Source organism: Triticum aestivum, chromosome 6B (assembly GCF_018294505.1).
Source record: "Triticum aestivum cultivar Chinese Spring chromosome 6B, IWGSC CS RefSeq v2.1, whole genome shotgun sequence".
Classification (NCBI taxonomy): Eukaryota; Viridiplantae; Streptophyta; class Magnoliopsida; order Poales; family Poaceae; genus Triticum; species Triticum aestivum.
The window spans coordinates 722,522,496-722,535,509 of NC_057810.1; the positions used below are offsets into that span (position 1 = coordinate 722,522,496).

A 13,014-nucleotide genomic window follows, 5' to 3' on the forward strand; every position below is an offset into this window, starting at 1 on the left:
CTGTTTCATTGTTTCTTATTTATTTATATGATGTTGTGAGCTCAGAAAGATGATTATTTTCCATTCCCACAGATGTGTTCTGCTGATCGTTCACAAGTTGACCAGAAGAAGCCAGTCCAAAAACTCCCTTGCGACGACGCCATGCACAAATGGTAGGCGGACCAGATCCATAGGCCCGGACAGATGGAATTCACATGCGCTTCTTCAGAAATCAGGATGGTCAGGTTGAGAAAAAAACAGGATGCAGAATGGTTTGAAAAAGAAAAGAAAATAAATCAGGATCGACCCACTGGTACACAGAACTCTCATCTCCATCTGTCATATATTAAGGATGACATTTGTTATTCCGTCTTTGATTGTTGTAGTTTTCTTTTGTGATCTGACCTGGGTGTGAACAATGGCAATGGTGTGATCTGACCTGTAGTTTTCTTTTGTGATCTGACCTGGAAGTCAGAATCTAAGCATAAAACAGTGAAAAGAGCACGGCGATAAAATTCAACAAGCATTAACCATTTAAACAACAAAAAGACTACTAATTGTCTCAGCGAAATTGGTTCATGTTCTTTGTCGTTGACATCAAAAGAACAAAAAAACTTCTATGCCTCAGTGGTATGTATAGTGGAGCTCCTCTACAAACTCTGTAAAATTTCTTGCATTTACAGCGCTACGTGTTGTTCCAACCAACACTGCTGCTGTAAAGATACACTCCAAAAATAACAGTCTCTTATTTTACATGGAACAGAAATACAACCTTCTTCAGTAGGAGAAGGAAAAGCACATTGCAGGGCTTTGTGTTGGTCCAGAGCCACATAGGAAGGCCAGGCGTTCGGATCAGGTTCGGATTAACTGCAAGTGCCAACGTTCAGGTTGTCCGGTGCTGCGATGGATTTGGGAGAAAAGATGCTTCAGCAAAAGTAGCGGCCATCGGTAAGTATGTTTTATCATTTTTCTTATAGCTCCATTCGGGTTCGGTTCGGTTCAGGTTGGTGCATCATTAAGCAGGGTAATTAGCATTAACCACATGGGTCGCTATCCTTTGCCGTTGGCTCCACAACAACTAAACTGTTCGGGTTCAGTTCGGATTGACATAGTAGATAGATAAATTCAGTTGTTTGCGTGTGTGCGGATGGCGACAGATTTGGTTTGTCGGTGTAAGGCGACTGCACCGCTCGGGTTCCATCCGGGTCGGGTTGCTGCGTCATGAAGCAGAGACCCAGCATTGACCAGGCGGGCTCGTGCCTTCCCAGCACTGCTAATGTATCATTCTCCAAGCCCAAAATCTCAGAACTGCTGTTGTATCCATCCTTCCTCTTGTCTGCCAGCTGTATCAATTCTGCATTCTTTTGCTAGATTCTTGGCAGGCAGTAGTGTTGTGTGAAATATACATTTGACTGCATTTGTATTATGCTGTGTATGTGAACTTTGAGTTACCGGCAAGCACTAAAATAATCAGCAAAGAAAGAACTATTTGTTATATGCCACGTGACGACCCTACTGACAGGGATGAATGAATCCTTCTTCAAACATTGAACCCGGAAACTTTTCTCAAGAAGGACAAAGCTAACTATATCATCTTTAATCAGTGTATGAGCAGTGGAAAATAATTGATCAAACTATCAGTTTTGAGAAAGATCATCAAACAAGAAGTCACTTATGAATTAAATGGTCTCTTGGTTGATTTATCTAAGTAGCTAGATAAGTCCGTTTTTTCTGAAGATCAGACAATCAGTGATAAGATCCAAAATTACACAATAAATTCACGGACTAGAGAAATCTAGTTAATATTTCCAGATTATATGGAATATAATAGATAATTATTAACTGAGATTTTGCAAATTTATATCCCTTTCCTTCATGATTCAAACAGCTTTACATACATTAGTCAAGAATACAATCGGTTCTCTGGACTCATGTATTTCAATTTCATTGAGCTGTTTGGAAACAGAGCAATACATGAGCTATTTCTGATTCAATGGTGAAAGCACTACTGAGACTGCTTTTGCTAATTCCATAATCCACACACATCTTCCTTGCACAATAGAAGGATAGAAACATCATCATGATTCAAGAATAGTAGGAGCAAAACATGAAAACCATTCACAAGAAATAGCACAAAAATGATATGGCATCACAAACATCATCATGATTCAAGAATAATAGGAGCAAAACACGAAAACCATCCACAAACCATCACAGAACTTAGAACCCGAGTGAAACCGATCGGGTTCGCTCCTTGATTCCAGTGGCAACTAATTAAGTATCATGCACGCACGGCTTGCCCTGGTTGGTGGCTTTGTCACGCATGGCATGGGGACACAGCTTGTCCTGTTCGCCAATGCACCTTTGCTCCATCTGAGATGCTCCACCACTTGAATCCGAACCGAACCCGAAGACTATTATGCAGGCCTATCTGCTGGACAGAGACATATTGATTAATTATCTGTAGAATGCTAAGCATACATAGCGCTCCAGTCAGTTTGAGAAATGTCCTTTCGTACAGAACATTTTCCTGAAGGACATACTGATTATACTATTATATTATTCCATTGAAACTGAACATTTTCCTTGTCTTGTACAGTAGAGAATTAGTGATGGATACTCGGTTGCTTAGTTTTTTGGCAGCTCACTCCGTGTGTAAGGGGAACTTAAACAATTCTGAAGTTCCTGTTAGGAAACGTGCATTTGATGGCTACTGTTGTTTGTGCATTGAGCCCAAAAACGCTGAGAAGCAAATCCATGGCTTGGGTGTCTACAGTGCCTTGTTTTTTGGATAGTATGGGGTCTTAGAACAACTTAACAGGTTCTTTAACAGACCAACCCGAACATTTCTTAAATTAAGTTATTTGCGGAGTGCTAAGCAGGGGTGTGGGAAAATTAGTTTCTAGAATGGGAGAATCCAAAATACCGTTTACCATATGATAATTGATAAGCAGGGTCAAATGTGATAGAAGTAAATTTTAGAGAACAGAATATTGCATTTTGGAATGCAAATATTTGAACTACGTTTGCTTAACCATATTTGGCTGGCTGGTAGCTTAGATGTTGTGGTTCAAAGACTAAGTAGGCAGCAGGTAGCAGGGCAGTGGAAGTAGTATACTAGTATTTGGTTCTCAACACAGCAGAGGGCGACACTGATGGCGACTACACCAATCGGGTTCATTCGGTTCGGGTTGCTTCAGCTGCCAACAAAGGTTTTGACAAAACGGAATAAACACAAAGAGTACATACGTGTCAACACACCATCTCAAAAAGATTCGACCTAGACTCAAATCAAAATTTAGACACTCCCTTTTATTTTAAAAGGGGAGTAAACAACAAGCCTAAAACATCACATGTTTCTACAACCAAATATGGTGATGTTTTCAGGCTTCTGCCATTTCTCAAACTCCTCCACATATATGCTTTTCATACTTTACACCTTTGCATATTTTTTTTGTTCATTTCTCAGACTCCTGGGAGCTGAAAACTGAAATGCAACATTCGGGTCAGGTTCGACCGGTGATGGGCGGCACTGCAACTTCCTCCTCCCTTGATATTGGGTGATCACGACTACGTGGGCCACTGTTAACATAAGTACTGCCAACGAGCATTCGGGTTCGGCTCGGGTTCTGTGATCGGTTTGGGAGGAAGAAAAGTCTTGAGCAAGAGATGGCTCCATTCGCTTACATGCGTGTGCCCAAGGTCGCTGTCAGGGAAAGTTGTAGGATTGCATCGATGGGAATGGTTGGCTAAACACGCCTTTGCCTTCACAGGGCTGTCAACTTTCGGGTTTTCGGTTCGGTTCGGAACTTCGGATCGGATCGGGTTGCTGCAGTATTGACCATGTTGCTGGGCTCGTCACCCCTCTCTTTCTCTGCCTTCACAGCACTGCGAAACGTCCACTCAGACCGGCCGTGTGCTGGTGTGCATGTGTATGAAACTATAAATAGCTCCTCAAGCTGAACCTGCCAAAGCAAGCCTTTCTCTTCTCCAAGCTCTCAAAGCCCCAACCTGAATCACTCTCTGTCTCTGTTGTGCCACCTCACCACGTGCAGCTCTACGGAAGGGTCGGCCGCCATGGACATCATCTTCACCATCTTGGCGTCCATCGCTGCCGCGTGCTCCGACAGGAAGAACCTGCCCAGGGCGCTCATCTCCGGCGGGATATTCAAGGCCTCGGCGGCGCTGTGCCTCGTCTTCTTCCAGGGGCCGGGAGGCGTGTTCCTCCACCACGGAAAGGGCGCCTACTACCTCTACTACGGCATCCTCATCGCCATTGCCGTCTTTGGGCTCATGGAGGCGTCCATGGGATGTTGGGTTTCTGGGAGGCTGGATGACCGGCACGCTGCAGGGAAGGCGGTCCTCTGCGTGTCCATCCTTCCTTTGATCTGCGTGGCGGCGTTAGGCGGCTTCATCGTCCTGAGGAAGGTGAACTAGCTAGGTAGCTGAGCCGGCTGTGGCATCTGAGTACATCCTGTATATGAACGTCACATGTATCCTTTTGCTAGCATGTCAGACTTGGAGTTGGAGTTGGTGCAAGAATAATCAGTGCAGTGGTGTTGTGTGACATTTATCATTTGATCTCATTAGTAATATGGTGTGTATGTGAACTTCTTTGGGCTCATGTATTTTCAATTTCCATTGAGCTGTTTGAAAACAGAGCAAATAACTGACAATCAGAGGCAACCAACCAACGAGTAGTGATTCAGTGGTGAAAGAACTACTGAGACTAGTTTTGCTAAATACTAAATGATTTACTGGCATAGCTAATTCCAGAATCCGTACACATCTTCCTTGCACAATCCAAGGATAGAAGTATTTCAGGCAATAAGAGCAGGACAGGAAAACCATTCACAAGAAATAGCACAAAGAATGATTCTGGCATCATGGAAAACATCATGATGATTCAAGAATAATAAGAGAAAAACACAAAAACCATTCACAAAGTATCACACAGTTTCGAACCCGAACGGAACCAATCGGGTTCTCTCCTAGCTAGATTCCCAAAGTACTTCATTAAGTATCATGCACGCATGACTTGATGTTGGTGGCCTTTGTCACATATGGCATGGGGACACAGCTTGCCCTTTTCGTCAATGCACTTTTTCCTTGGTCTGTGATGCCCCACCACTTGAATCCAAACCGAACCCGAAACCCGAAGCTGATGATGATTAGAGACCTTGTCAAATATGCTGTCACTGATGACTCTAATACTAATTCTCCTTAGAATGGTAAGGATACTTAGGGCTACAATCAGTCGTCGGCAGTTTCAGAAATGCCCTTTATCATAGCGTTATTTCGTTTAAACTGAACAGTGATGGATATTTGGTTCCCTAGTATTTTGGTAACTGAAAATAAACCCGAAATTATTGGTATTAGGAAAATGAACGCGCATTTGATGGCTACTGTGGATCGTGCATTATTCCCAAGAGTGCCGAGAAGCAAACCAATTGCTTGCTTATCTATGGTGCACGATAAACGGCTTTGTTTGAGATACTATTGAGTTTGGATAGTAGCTGCTGACCGTGATAGGTATGGGACCTATAAACAACTTTACAGGTGCTTTAACAGACCACCCGAACAGAAGAGTGGCAAACACGAACCGAACCCGAAAGGAAGCCCCATGTGGTCAATCACGGCTCTAATTACCCATTTTGCCGTTTAGATTAAGACAGTGACATGATGCATTGACTTAACCGTCGAATCTGACCGAACATCTCGTTTCTTGACTTTAGTTATTTCTGGAGTGCTAAGCAGGGGTGTGGGCAAATTAGTCTGTAGAATGGGGAAAATCCAATCCTGTTTACCAATGTGATAAACAGGCAGGGTCAAATGTGGTAACACAAAAAATGTGAATTATGTGATGGTAGTACATTTAGAGACAGGCAGGTTCTAATGTGAATTATGTGATAGCAGTACATTTTAGAGAACTATTGCAATGGGTGTCCCTTTCTCAAACTCCTCGGAGCTGAAAACTGATATGCAGTAGTTCAGGTTGGATTACGTCGGCGAAGATGGGTGGCTGGAACTGCAGGTTCGTCCTCCTTGGGATTGGGTGACTACGACTACATGGGCCACCGTTGACACACAAGTACTGCCAACGAGCATTCGGGTTCGGACCGGGTTCTGCGATCGGTTTAGGAAGCAAAGATGTGCTCAGCAAGAGATGCTCAATTGGCATGCGTGCGTGTGTCCAAGGTCGCTGTCACGGAGAAGAATGCTTGTCTAAACGCGTCTTCATCCTTGCCTTTTGTCTGTGAGTTTTCGGGTTCGGTTCGGAACTTCGGACCGGGTTGCTGCAGCACTGACATTGTGTCCCTTTATTAAGGAAGCAGACAAGACAATCAGTGAGAAGATCAAGAACTATGCAATGAGAAATCTAGTTAATATTTTGGATTCTTTAGAATAAAATATAATACAAAATGATTTACTCTGAGATTTTTGCAAAATTGTGTCCCTTCCTTTAATGATTCAAACAGCTAGACATACATGAGTCAAGAATATAATCAGTTGAATGGACTCATGTATTTTCAATCTTTATTAAGCTGTTTGAAAACAGAGCAAACAACTGAGAATCAGAGGCAACCAACCAACGGTAGTAATGATCAAAAGCCAAAGCACTATCGAAGATGGTTTTGCTAAATATGCAAGGATTTACTGCTGTAGCTAATTCCATAATCCACACACATCTTCCTTGCACAATCGAAGGATAGAAGTATTTCAGGCAATAAGAGCAAAGCACGAAAGTCATTCACAAGAATGATTCAGGCATCACAAACATCATCATAATTCAAGAATAATGAGAGCAAAGCACGAAAACCATTCACGCGGCCTGGCGAGAGGAAGTCGACCCCGCCGCCGGGGAGGCTCGATCCCCTTTCTGCGTCGAGAGTTGGATCCGCTCGAGGGCTTCGGCTGCGTCGCCGGTGGACCTCCAGGCTTCTTCTCCGACGGGACGGCTCCCTGGCAGCAGCTCTCGCGGGTGGCGGTCGCGGGCTGCGTCGTGGACGGGCGGCTAGTCTTCGGTCAGCTGCTCCTCTCCGGCGGTCGGGGCGGGCTCGGCCCCCTCACCTGCCTTGTAGGGCGCGTCCTTGGTCGGGCCAGTGGCGTGCTGGCCTCGGGTGGCTCCTGTTCGGCGCTGCGTTGGTGGGATGCCAGATCGGCCGGATCTGGCCCGTCTGCGTCTTCTTGACCGGCGGGAAGGTGAAGTGCTTGGTGGCTCTCTGGTGCTGCTGGCGCGGTGGCGCTGCGAGAGGTGGGCGGGTCAGCGAAGGTGCAGTGCGTGAGGGTGTTGGCGCGGTGGTGTTGGTGGTGTTGGTGGTCTTGCCGGCCGGCGGCGTCGGCGTCTGTGGACGTCGTTTAACCTCCTTGGAGGCGTTGTTGTGGAGTCCGGCATCCTCTTACACCCTCGGATCTTGCTCTTCGGGTGAAAGTCTAAGGCCCGGTTGGGTCGGGTGACGGCGTCGACATCGTTGCTTCCCTCTTTGGGGCGTCGCCTTGAAGAGCTTCCGATCCCGGTTGCGTGCTTCATGGGCTGGACGCTCGCGGCATTGTGGTCGGCAAGTGCCCCTATGGCAATGCGGATGTTGCGCGGATGTGTCGAAGCTGCCTGGTCGCCGGCGTGTGTGGTTGACTGTTTGGCATCGGCCGACGCAAGCCTCGACTCTTCCCCTCGGCGGCATGTGTGCGTTCTTGTGTGGGTTGCCAGGTCGCCCTGTGTGCCTTGTTTCTGCGGGCTAGTTGTGACGGTTTTCGCCCGGTTTTCCGTTTATTAACCGGGTAATTCTCTTCGAGCTTATTTAATGAATCGGGTCCTAAGGAACCGCGTTTAAAAAAAACCATTCACAAACTATCACAATCGAGTTTCGAACCCGAACGGAACTGATCGGGTTTGCTCCTTGATTCCAGAGGAAATTAATTAAGTGTCATCCACGCACGGCTTGACCTTTGGTTGGTGGCTTTGTCACACATGGCACCTCCTTTTCGCCAATGCACCTTTGCTCCATCTGAGATGCTCCACCACTTGAATCCGAACCGAACCCGAAGACTATTATGCAGGCCTATCTGCTGGACAGAGACATACAATTATCTGTAGGATCCTAAGCATGCGTACTTAAGGCAGTCATCAGTCCTCGTCAGTTTGAGAAGTATGTCCTTTCGTGATAATGTTATCCTGTTATTCCATTCAAACTGAACATTTTCTTTCTCTTTGCACAGTAGAGAATTACTGATGGACACTTGGTTGCCTAGTATTTTGGTACCTCTTTCCGTATGTAAAGGGAACAAAAAATGAAAATCCAAAATTAGTATTAGGAAACTGAATGTGGATTTGAGGGGTACTGTTTTGTTTGCGAATTCAGCCCAAAACGCTGACAAGCAAATTCATTGGCTTGTGTATCTACAGTGCGTTGTTTGAGACAGTATTGACCTTGGATAATAGCTTGTGCTGAGAGGCATGTACCGAAATTTTTCACTTGTGCTTATACAGACCAACCCGAACAGAAGAGTGGCAAACACGAACCGAACCCGAAAGAAAACCCTGCTCTAATTGCCCTTTGTGCTGTTTATAGATTATAAGACAGCGACATGACGCATTGACTTAACCCACGAATCCGACCCGAACCTGACCCGAACATCTTGTTTCTTGACAAAAGCTATTTGTGGAATGCTAAGCACGGTATGGGCAAATTATTCTCGTTTCTCCAAATCCTGTTAACTGGTGTAATGAACAGGGTAAAATGTGACTGCAGTACATTTTAGATAAAGACCAATGTTGCATTTTGGAATGCGAATATTTGAACTAGGCTTGCTTAAAGAGACTGGCCGGCCGGTAACATAGACGCTGGGGGTTCAAGGACTAAGTAAGCTTAGGGTCTCAGCACGGCAGAGGGCGACAGCGACGGCAACTGCACCGATCGGGTTCGGTTCGGGTTGCTTCATCTGACGACGAAATTCTGCGGCAGCTTCCAGGGTCGTGAAGCAGAGGACCCAGGACTTGCTGACTATGCCATCCTCTGCCTTTTCTTTTCCTCTGCCGTTGTCTATAAATAGACAGACCCTGACGGCCTAACCTTGTACCACTCTGCCATACCAAAAGCTCAAGCAAAACCACAACACTTCTCCACCACCATGGCCATCCTCAGCAACATTGTGACCCTGATCTCCAGCGCTTTCTCCAACGACCGGAAGAACCTCCCTCGGGCGCTCATCTCCTGTGGCGTCCTCAAGGCCGCGGCGGCGCTCTGCCTCCTCCTGTTCAAGGCGCCCGGGGGCATCTTCCTCCACCATGGCAGGGGGCTTCTCTACCTCTACTTTGCCGTGCTCATTGCCGTGGTGATCTTCGGGATTGTGGAGGCGCTGGTCGGCGTCTGGGTGTCCGGCGAGCTGGACGAGAGGCACGCCGTCGGGAAGACGGTCCTTTGGTCGTCCATCCTCCCTCTTGTCTTCGTGGCTGCTCTTGGGGGCTTCAGCTTTCGGTAGAGCATCAACTGCCAACTATGTGCATGTCAGAGCAGCAGAGTGTTGCCAAGCTAAGCTGGCTAGTACGTAGCCTACTACAGTAGTAGCGCTGTGTGTCCGGGAGAGCTTTTGTTATTCATATATACTAGATCGGAAGCGCGCCTTGGCGCGCGTTGTCTGGCTCGGCATGATGACTCGCCATCTAAAACTTCAATATAAAAAAAAACGTTTAGAACATCCAAAGGAAATTAGAGTAACAACTGAGAATAAATGTGTTCAGTGTATATCACAAACATTACAAAGATATATCAAGAGCAAGGTATAGTTGCCGCCCAGGATAGCAGAGTTTAGTATAGGGCATGCAGATCAAATATATACCAAAAGAAAAGTGTAGTTGTTGCCCAGGATAACCGCAAGTTCACTGCAGATCATAAAGTCAAAATTTGTACCAAAAGCAAGGGACAATGTTCGCTGAGGACAACTAATTTGCATCGAGTAGAACAAAACATAAAGAGATAAATTCTATAAACATAGCCAAGTAGTTCATATCAGCAAGTGTAAGAATAAGTGTTACAGGAGATGTTGTATCTGCTTATAAACACAATGAGATAACAGACAATTGAAAACGATGTTCTGGAAACATCGATATCAATGGTAGCTGATCATTATTGACAACTCTACTTTGTCTTTCCAAGCTCTGAGGCAAAGCTAATTAGTATTGGATAATACTTGACAGGCTTCATCATCCTAATGATAAATATGAAAACTCTATAAATAGTATCACAATTAGCTCATAAACTTATGCACTATGCATGCTCCGCCTCCGCCGTTGGCGTTATTATCGCTAACTGAACCTGGCACAAGCTCAAACATACCAGCTGAAGACAACGAATCACCTTACCAAGGTAGATAACATTTGAAGCCTATCTCTGTGACTAAAAGCAAAATCTTGACAGCTCGCCAAAGTCTGACTACAAAATCAGTAAAAATGAACGTTACCACAAAAATAATGTGTAATTCTACCACAAAAATAATGTGTGCAAGTACAACTCAGGGGACCTCATACGTCAGTCTTAACCAAAGCAAGCATTCCTCTTCAAAAAATTATTAAAGAAGTTGCACATCACACATATCGGAGGAATGCACAGAACAAATGGGCTGCTAGAAACTGTGGCTCGCGGAAGTTCAGGCGAAACACACGGTTCAACAGTTCAGCAGCTGCTCAGATAACTGAATCATCTACTCTACCCACAACCTAGCGCTAGCAGTTGGCAGCTAATGCTATTCGCAGTTAACCAAGAGAGTATCTTGTGAAAATACATTAATAACATGTCAATAATAATGAACTTCTGACGATATCAATTAGGCATCCACACTATATGGGCACACCACATGAAGTAAATTTTGTGTTTATATAGACAGTCATCGAAGAAGAAACAGGGAGGAGGAGCGAGCTGTGGTGAGCTAGCTGTACCTGCTTGAGCCGGCCCCTCCACTTGAAGAGGACGATGGTCTCGTCATTGAGCTTCTTCCAGGCGCCGTCCATGAAGCAGATCCCGACGATCGGCGGACTTCCTGCCGCTGGCCAAGTGGCACGACTTATCCGCTCTAAGGAGCGACTTGATCGCCGCGCCGAGGCTGCTGCCCTCCTAGTTACGCGACACTTTGGAAGTTAACAGACATTACATGAAGGGTCACAACGCAAGTACTGGCGTTTCACAGAACAGAGAAGGCCACACATTGCAGTACTGCACATGAATAGCCAGCCAAGCACATAGTGATACCTCAGTAATGGTATTTGGTGGAGTAATCCTTGGGAGTAATCACCAGAGCTCAGGCAAATACTTGTGATGGTAAGGTGGCTCAGCAATAGTACTGGAAATAGAAAGTGGCACCGTCAGAACATCAGTTTTCAGCTAATTAAGCCAGGGTGAGAACGAACAATTAGATTGTAATGACATACTAAGATTAAAGCAGAAACAAATATTACACAAGAACTACATAAAAATTAGATAGCAAATAATTTTAAGCTTGTAATGACATATCAAACCACAATCTAAGTAGTACGCTATTATTACAGCCCAGAAGGCAGTGGTTCACTGGTGGAAAAAGGGCCTTTGGTCGCGGTTCGCAACTGCCATTAGTCGCGGTTGCGCAACCGCGACCGAACGGGCGCGACTAAAGGCCCCACCCTTTAGTCGCGGTTGCTTAAGAACCGCGACTAAAGGCCCATCCACGTGGGCGCCAGGCGGCCGTCGGGGCGGAGGACCTTTAGTCGTGGTTCTTCTGGCCAACCGCGACTAAAGGCCGCCGCAGGTTTAGGGTTTTAGCCCCCCCCCCCCTAAACCTGTTTTCTGTTTAATTTGTATTGTTTTATTTCTTTTGTGCTTTATTTTAATTTTGAAGGAGTTTCACATATTCTACGGTACTACATACATGCATATAAATGTACAATTTCAAACAAATTTGAAATTAGAACCAAAAAGAATTCAAGAGGAATATACAATATATATTCAATATCATCGGATGACCATATACAATTTTGAACAAGTTTCCATACATAATTTAATGCATATAAAGTTCTACGTCCTCGTAATGGTGTTCTCCTTTAGGATGGAGGACTTCCCTCCTGAACCATCCAGCTAGTTCCTCTTGAAGTGGTCGGAAGCGAGCTTCTGGACTAAGCATCATCCGGAGGTTATTCCTCTGAGCATTGGTATCACTCGGAACCCGCTCAGAGGTGTATCTCCGGATTATCTCACAGACATAGTATGCACATAGATTGGTCCCCGCTGGCTGAATATCCTCACCATTCTTAGCCTTTGCCCTTTTGAATTCTAGCTCTTTTTTAAATTCACCGACCTTTGTATCTACGAACCGTCTCCAAACCCTACGAGGCAAAGAAAATTAAATGAACAAGAGAGTTATTAGTTACTTGATATTAGGAAATGAACGAAATAGGCCGATCGATATAGAGCGCAAATGAATGAAAATAATTACTTCTGTAGCATTCTTCTCATGTCGACCCAAAGCTTTGGATCCTTATTCAGAGAGTCATGGACGAGACATTCTGAGGTGTCAACTTTAATTACTAGCAGAATCCAGTGGAACCTGCGGACACGATACATGCACAGTACGTCATGCATAACTCATCGATTAGCCGGCCACATACCATGCATGGAGTAAACAAAAGAGAATGTGCTCAAGACAGAAACACTCACCCAAAATGGTAAGGAAATAGAATATCACTTTTGAGTTCCTGCTTTGTAAGAAACTGCCACAGGTCTGCCTCCATGTCGGCGGGGTGATGCTCCAACACATATCCATTAACGATGTGTGGGTCAATGAACCCAACATCATGGATGTTCCTTACTCTGCATTCCTTAATCTTCATTCTGCATGTATAATAGCGGACACAACAATATAGTTAGGACATATATATAGTGCAGGCAATATGAACGAGATGGGGTAGAAATAAATCACTTACAGAACGTAGCAACCGATGATAGATTTGTCGAGCTCGCGCAGATTGAAAAGCTGGAACAATTCACTCAGATGAATTTGTACATAGTAATG

The 13,014-nt window shown here is 45.1% G+C and overlaps 1 long non-coding RNA gene across 1 annotated transcript; it reads right to left on the bottom strand.

The window, feature by feature from the left end:
* Positions 1 to 10,005: 10,005 nt before the first annotated feature.
* On the bottom strand, positions 10,006 to 11,514 carry LOC123140040 (uncharacterized). Its single transcript, XR_006469749.1, has 3 exons — positions 11,223 to 11,514; positions 10,913 to 11,087; positions 10,006 to 10,409 (listed from the first exon to the last, which is right to left on the bottom strand). It is a non-coding gene; the product is annotated as an uncharacterized lncRNA (long non-coding RNA).
* Between the last annotated feature and the right edge of the window lie 1,500 nt (positions 11,515 to 13,014).